This window comes from Sus scrofa, chromosome 7 (assembly GCF_054392235.1).
Source record: "Sus scrofa isolate SSC_HxYL_T2T_F1_AM1 chromosome 7, Sscrofa_HxYL_maternal_Yorkshire_Landrace_v2.0, whole genome shotgun sequence".
NCBI classification, from domain to species: Eukaryota; Metazoa; Chordata; class Mammalia; order Artiodactyla; family Suidae; genus Sus; species Sus scrofa.
In genome coordinates this window covers 51723147-51731031 of record NC_139389.1, presented here as the reverse complement: position 1 = coordinate 51731031, position 7885 = coordinate 51723147, and the positions used below count along the sequence as shown (strand labels likewise).

Genomic DNA, 7885 nt, shown 5'->3' with positions numbered 1-7885 from the left:
TGCACTTACATGAAAGGAATCAAAAGTAATGTAGGGAGAGAAGCAAAGCATGAGGCTTTATTTTGTATACAGAGGTGGGGTGAGGTTTTGATGCCAACAACTCTAGAGTTACTTCCTTATTGAGGAAGCAGGTTGAATAGTGAATAGTCAGCTTCCATGTCTTGGCAGAAACATCATCTCCATGATAACCCAGTTTGGAATGTCCCATGTGGGATTCAGGAAATGAAAGACACATGCATTAGAACTGAAGACGTAAAACTATTTTTATTCACAGATCACCTGATCTTATATGAAGACAATCCTAAGCAATCTATGTTTTTATACAAATAACTCTTTGAACTAAAAAGTCTGTTTAGCAAGGTCTCAGATTAAGGAGCAAGCTACAGAAATCAATTACACTTTTATGACAACCAATTACAAATATAATATGAAATTCACAAAACAAGCATCAAGAAGATTAAAATAAATGGTGAGATAAAATATGTTCATGAGACAGACCTGTTAAGATGTCAATTTTCACCAAAAATACCTAGAGAGTCAATGTAATTTCTGTCAATATCATGGAAGCCCCCTGTTTTAAATTGACATAAATAACGTGAGAGTGAAAAAGACCTAGAATAATAAGCTCACTTTTGAAAAAGGAGAACAAAGGTAAAGGTCTTAAATTCCCTGATTCAAACATTTACTATAAAGTAAATAATCAAGATAGTGTGGTAAGAAAAGGCATGATCCATAGAACAGAAATGAGAGTCCAGAAATAAACCCTCATATTTAGGGTCAAATGATTTTTCAACAATAGAACCATATTAATTCAATATGCATAGGATTGCCTTTTTAACAAATGGTGATGGGATACTTGGATACTCATATGCGAAAGAAAAAAAGAAGAAAGAAAGGAAATAAAATCTGAAAGTAAATGAACTAGGCTTCTAAATAAAGAAATTAGAAAAAATACATAAATGAAGCAAATATAAGAAAGGAAATAATGCGAATGTTAATTTATTCAAGAATGAAACTACATTTGAGAATATATAACAAATTGTGGCTTTTTGAAAAGACTCTAAAAAAGAAAAAAAATTGCCTAGATAAAGGAGAAGCTACAAATAAAATGCATATAGAGAATTTATATGTGCTCATTAATATTTATGAAATATTTCACAATTAAAAAAACAGAGAAAAGAAGAAAAAATTATCTGTTTCACAGTGGGACTCTTGGAAAAATGTGAACTCAACTGAAATGCAGTGGAAGGATTTTGTTATTTTCAATGTTGTTGTTTTAATTATAGCAGGTACACCTAAGACTGAAAATGATCCAATCTACCCTCTTTGCAGACTAAAGGACTAAAGGCTAAAGGACTCTGAAAAAATTATCCAGTCCAAGAAATCAATACTACTTAGGTTAACCCACAAATTTGTATTCTTACATTATATATTTTTCTATCAATCATAGAGTTTGTATCATCAACATTTTTTAAAATCAATACATGAGCCACAGCAGTATGGAGACAATTTTTTTTTTTTTTTTTAGCAAAATTAATGAGTAGGAAGCATGGAAGGGAAAACAATGAGAAAGCTGAAAACACAAACAAGTTATAGGATAAAACAAGGTCAAGGATAAAGGCAGGTGCATAAATATCAAAGACACAGAGTTCAGAATTTTACCAAAGGAACTGAAAAAAGTATCCTAGAAAAGGCATAAATCATGTTACAAATGCATGTAATAAATGCAATCAAATTATTTTTAAATATTTTTGTTTGGTTTGACATTGAGATCTCTGACATTTCAATGTGAGTAATGATGTGAGGAGAATAAATAAACTACACTCAGAAGTAATGTCACCAGAAGGGAGAAATAAAAGACTGTGATCTCTCCTAGTTATTTCAGAAAATAATTGTCATAGGCTGATCAGACGGCTAGCCTTCCAAAGATAATTCACACAGATCAGGCAGACTTCCTCTTCCCCAGGCAGAGATGGTATTTTAAACATAAAAGAAGATTAATTTTTTTTTTTCCAGAGATGTCACCCAATTGAACTATTCAGTGAAGTAGTGAGGGGCTTCAGCCTGTGAATGGAATTTGTTGCCATTTGTTGCTGGGTCTGTGGGGGCATGTATTCCTCCTACTGTTAACCTTCTTTTCTTGTCTCACCATCTGGGTTCTACATCCACACCGCTGATATCATAGACTTAAAACTGTCATATATTTTTTTAAATGATGATAAAATACCACACCTAGATAACAGGTAATGTGTGGATCTAAACTTCAGGTTGTATTCAGCAGAGATTCTAGCAAGTGAGCAAGCATACTGTGAGTGTGTGTGTTTGAGAGAGAGAGAGGTAGACAGAATAATGCAAAGAAAATTGAATGACTGATTATGACTGTAAACTATGGGTGCAGTGAGTGAACACTCCTCCAGCACGCCCTCCCCAACACTGAAATATTCATTGCCGCAGCTGCAAGAGTGATGGTAGCTGATAGCTGTCAGCTGAGTCTTTCTCTGGTACTTGAACTTGGCTGAACAGAGCTGTTTCACTTCAAGGTTATAATTGGTAGCTGCAGGGGAATAAAGTCTCAGTCCCATTTCTCCCATTTTGGACAATTCCAAAGAGCCATCTCAGCCCCCGTCATCCCCATGTAATCCTCTGAGGGTTTTGTTTCAACTTTATCACAATCCAATTTTCACTTCTTCATGGATCTGTTTCCTTCATGCCCTCAAATGTGTGGATCTCAGGAGTGTTACCTAATAAACTTATTTCCAATCTTTAGCTAAGAGTTTGCCTCCTAGGAAAATTAGGACACCTCCTAGGGGACAAATGGTACCAGAAATAGTCCACGAATGCAGCCCTGAAGATAGGCTATTGAAGGTGATCCACCACCAACACATGAGCAATGAGGACCGCACCACTGGTGACCCAGAGCAGCTGGCAGCACTGCAGTTTTATGTCCTCACAGGGAAGCTTACTGGGACAAGGTATGCACTGGAAAGAATAAAATGAACATGAACTGTATCAGATGTTTGAGAAATATGAGAGAAACCGCAATGATAAAGCATGTGGAACTGGAGCAGTTGGTATGTTAGAGACTTAAACTAAAAGGCTCAGGATACTCAACAAATTAAAGACTAAGGGTCTCCTACACAGCATATAAACAAACTTCTGCCATCAGAAGATAGAAAATGCTTGGGATATACCCTCATAGTTAACTATAAAAGCAGCAGCTCTCGCCAAGTATTTAAATTCTTAAACTTCAGCTTCTATCAGACCAAAGTAATCTCTGATTAAGAAAATGTGGACCCCTGAGACATGGAAATGTGACACTAACCACAGTGCAACCTTTGATCTTGAGGAAGTTGTCCCATTTATTCCCAGTAAAGGCTTGAATTTTTCATCTGTTTGAAAACAAAGCTGAGATTTGTCTTTTTATTTTATTTTTTATTTATTTATTTATTTTTTGGTCAGGTCCATCCTTGGCCCAGCAGAGTGGGTTAAAGGATCTGGTCTTGCTGCAGCTGCAGTTGCAGCGAAGATTGCAGCTGGGGCTTGGATTCAGTCCTTGGCCTAGGGACATCCGTATACTGTGGGTGTAGCTATAAAGAAAAAAACAAACAAAACAAACAAAGAAAAAAACTAAAAAACAAAAACAAAAACAGAAGCAAACCAAAACCAAAACCAAACAAAAGAACCTATTGGGAAAATTTTTAAAAAATTAAACTATAAATTGAAAGAATACACTTCATACTATAAATGGACTATAAACACAGAAAGATCAATAGCTGAACATATTCTTATAAAATTAATGAACTTTAAAAAAAAATCTAGGCAAAAAGAGAAAACTTCTAAGGGGAAGAAAACTGGATTGTCATCAGATATTTTTCTACTAACTCTTCAGGCCAAAATAAAATGAAAATACAAATGAAAGAAAACATGAGCCAAGAATTTTATATCAGAAAAAGAGATACTCAGTATTAAGAGCACCAACAAGCAAATTGCTATTCTCATCCAAGAACTCAAGGAATATAACTTCCTTAAATACCTCCTGAGAAATCAACAACAGAATAAGCTGCACACAACTAAAGTTACTAGAGAAATATCAGTTTAAAATTCTAGGCATGGAGATTCAGTAAAAATGATACCTAGAATGAAACTACACGAGGGTTAAAAAAAGAGTATTGTTTGTACTGGTCCCATGTTCAGACAATGCAGATAAAGTACAACTATTAAAATACAGGGAGAGATGGGAAGAGCATGTGAAAAGAAAGTGTAAGTTTTTTCACTAACTATATTGGCATTGATGATATCATTATTCTCATGCTATTGTGTGTGTTTAATGTGTGATGAAGTAGACAGGCTATGCTTTCATTTCCAAGTCAGGATTACCTTTGCAGAAGGAAGTATATATACAGATATCATAGGCAAGAAGTAAAAAACTCTCTAGTCCTGAATTTTAACTGGTAGCCTAATTTTATGAGTTTTTTTAAGAATACATTTTAATACATAAAGATTTAGGTATTTTATATGTAAAAATATGTTTTACTTTTATAGTATACTTATTTAAGTGTACTTATGAATAAGTACTTATTTATTTAATCCATTTCGTAGACCTCTAAGATGGACTCCCAGTGATTCCAGCCTTCTGGAATTTATGGCCTGGTGAAACCCCTACTCTTGCATAATTTGCTTCTAACAAGTAAGATGGCAACAATGAGGGCTGTTGTTCCTGTGATTATGATAGAAAAGTTTATAACTTCCATCCTCTCGGGAGACTATACAGCTTTCTCAGCTTTTATGTTTTGATAAAGTGAACTGACTTGCTGACGAGGCAAGAAATTTAGGGCAGCTTCCATCCAAAGGTGAGCTAAGAGTCAAGATCCTTGCTCTTGGCCTCAGTATCATCTTCTGAGCAACCTCTGTGCCCTGAGAGAGAAGTGAAGGAAAAAGTGAATGCACAGGCTGAAGCACAAAAAAAGAAAGATGCAGCAGAGGTCCAAGTGGACTTGTATACCCATTAAAGCCACAAGAACAGAAACAAGGAAAGCCCAGAGGCCAGGGATGCTGGTACAATTTGCTGGACTGCACACCTTCTTCTAGAACTTGTCTCAATGCATCTAGAACATCTTTTGCCATTCTGATTGCCTCCACCTCTTTGAGACCCACTTTACTTGCATCAAAACAACCCCTTTGGGTTCTTTTTCCCTGGACCGGTGACATTCTGGACTACTGTTCTCAGTTTGGCTGAATGTAACACGTGTACAATAAATCATCTGCTGTCTTAAAAAAAAAAAGAATTGAGATCCTCAGTCCAATGCACGAGGAACTGAACTCTGCCAGTAACAACATGAGCCTGGAAGTGGATCCTCCCCAATTGAGTCTTCAGATGGGACCCTAGCCCTGGACAGCACTTTGATTATAGTTAAGAGATCCTGAATATATTGTCCCTAAGGTCCAAAACTGGTCAATATGAAGTAAATATGTTTGACGTGAGTGAACATATTAGAGCACATTTTTAGGAAAAATAGACAATGTAAAGAATTATTCAATTGCAATTTAAGATTATGTTAATAGGGTTTTAAGTTGCTAAGAGAAAATTAAAACAATTGTTTTTTTTTTTTTCATTCTGTGAGAGTTAACTGTACTCCGGAAATTATCAGATGTAGCTTTTACATCAAAAACAAAATTCCTGGGAGTTCCCGTCGTGGCACAGTGGTTAACGAATCCGACTAGGAACCATGAGGTTGTGGGTTCGATCCTTGGCCTCGCTCAGTGGGTTAAGGATCTGGCGTTGCTGTGAGCTGTGGTATAGGTCACAGACACAGCTCAGATTGGGCTTTGCTGTGGCTCAGGCACAGACTGGTGGCTACAGCTCCAATTAGACCCCTGGCCTGGGAACCTCCATATGCCTCCTAAGAGGACAAAAGACAAAAGACCAAAAAAAAAAAAAAACTTCCTATAATTATTGGACTGATAAAATGATTGTCCAGGGAGTTCCCATCGTTGCACAGTGGTTAACGAATCCGACTAGGAACCATGAGGTTGCGGGTTCCGTCCCTGCCCTTGCTCAGTGGGTTAAAGATCCGGCGTTGCCGTGAACTGTGGTGTAGGTTGCAGACACGGCTCAGATCCCGTGTTGCTGTGGCTCTGGCATAGGCCGGTGGCTACAGCTCCAACTGGACCCCTAGCCTGGGAACCTCCATATGCCGTGGAGGCGGCCCAAAGAAATAGAAAAAAGACAAAAAAAAAAAAATTAGTAAGATACAGATGAACATACCTACAGAAAAACAAGCAAGGGGTTATAGAAAAAACAGAAAAAAAAAAAAAAAAGATTGTCCAGAGAACTGGGTTGGTTGGTGAGAGCTTTCAGCCACTTATGTCACCAAGAATTCCTTTCATATTTGTGAATTCATTTCATATTCATATGGCTTTTGGTATGGAGCCATTTCTAACTATAAGGCACTTGAATACATTGACTGCTCACCAATTAGTTTGAAAGGTGCTCAGAAGCTGAGAAGTGAAACTGAGAGAAGTATTGTTAACAGACGATCAGCTGTAGATAGAGTACACAATTCAGCCCATACCAAACCCCAAGGGGCTTAGTTTTCTAAATGAATTTAGATGTAATGTGAACTATGGAGATACTATGAGTTTTAATACAGTAAATTTTCCTCATTAGTAGGACTAGAACTACAGTCATTGCTGCATTGAACCCTAGTTTTTCTTTTCCTACCCAGAGTGGTCAGTGATTGAAAAGCACCTTCCACAAATACCAGGAAGTATTTGAAGATTGTGGTATTAGAAATGGAAGCTTTCTTAGTGAAGGATTAAGGGATTTACAAATAAAAGTAAAAAGTGTATGGCAATTTCTCCTAGTGAAAGACAGACATGTTTTCTTTTAACCCAATTTAATTAAGAGTTTAACTCTTCAAAAATATTTTTTATATCTCCCGGAATCTAGATGCTATTGACTTTAAGAGATTTCTAAGAAAAACATGTTGCCATTTATAACGGCAATACACAAATAAGCGTAAAACGCTTCTGGATTTCAGAGATGATAAAATGCAGAAATATGTGAGTTGTGAGATATTGTATGAGTTACTAAGTCATTGGGCTGTGGATATGAACTTGGATATTTCAGGGGACACATGAAAGAAGGTCTTGTTTTCTGTTTATGTTTGATGCAGCTCGTTTGATGATCTTCCGGGTGCAATCCAAAAAAACACTCATTCATTTTGCTTTAGCAATTAGAAAATATTAAGTGCAATATTCCCTTTTTTTTTCCCACTAAAAATGTCTGTCCTCTCAATTTTTAATGCAACTCCAGGTCCCAAGGATATAATCTGATGGTAAATGATGGGGAAAGCTATTATCAACTTACACATGCCTCATGCAGACTACTGTTTTCACAAAGCTGTAGGGAGATATATCCTGTCTAAGGGGGAATAAATGCTCATGAGATCCATGTGTTTTTGTCTTCTGAAGGAAGAAGGAAGAAGGATGAGCCCATCTTGACCTCTCCTATATGTCCCTACACCAAGTGTAAGACGGATAGAAATTCTAGGCATTCACAAAATTTTAGTGATCCTTGAGACATGGGCATGAGTGAAATTTTCCCACTAAATCCAAATTTTAATGTAGTCTTTGGCAAATGAGGTTATAATAAAGTGCACTTAAAGGGTCATAGGGATTGTTATAAGGGGTAGGTTTTCATCAAGAAAAGGTCCCGAAGGTCTGGCCCTTAAGGAGGGCAGATAAACTGTAGTACTTTGCTGACTTCGAAGCCTGCATCAGTTCTCTAAGGCTGCCATAACAAAGTAACACAGATTGGGTGGCTTAAACAACAGAAATGTATTTTCTTATGATTCTGAAGGCTAGAAGTTCAAGATCAAGGTGT

General features: G+C 36.8%; 1 long non-coding RNA gene across 1 annotated transcript in view; it reads right to left on the bottom strand.

The window, feature by feature from the left end:
* Positions 1 to 245: 245 nt before the first annotated feature.
* The window catches only part of LOC146401576 (uncharacterized), a 265815-nt gene continuing 258175 nt past the window's right edge, over positions 246 to 7885 (bottom strand). Inside the window, exon 4 of the long non-coding RNA XR_014810255.1 lies at positions 246 to 2979. This is a non-coding gene — a long non-coding RNA (uncharacterized LOC146401576). The remainder of the gene's footprint in view (positions 2980 to 7885) is intronic.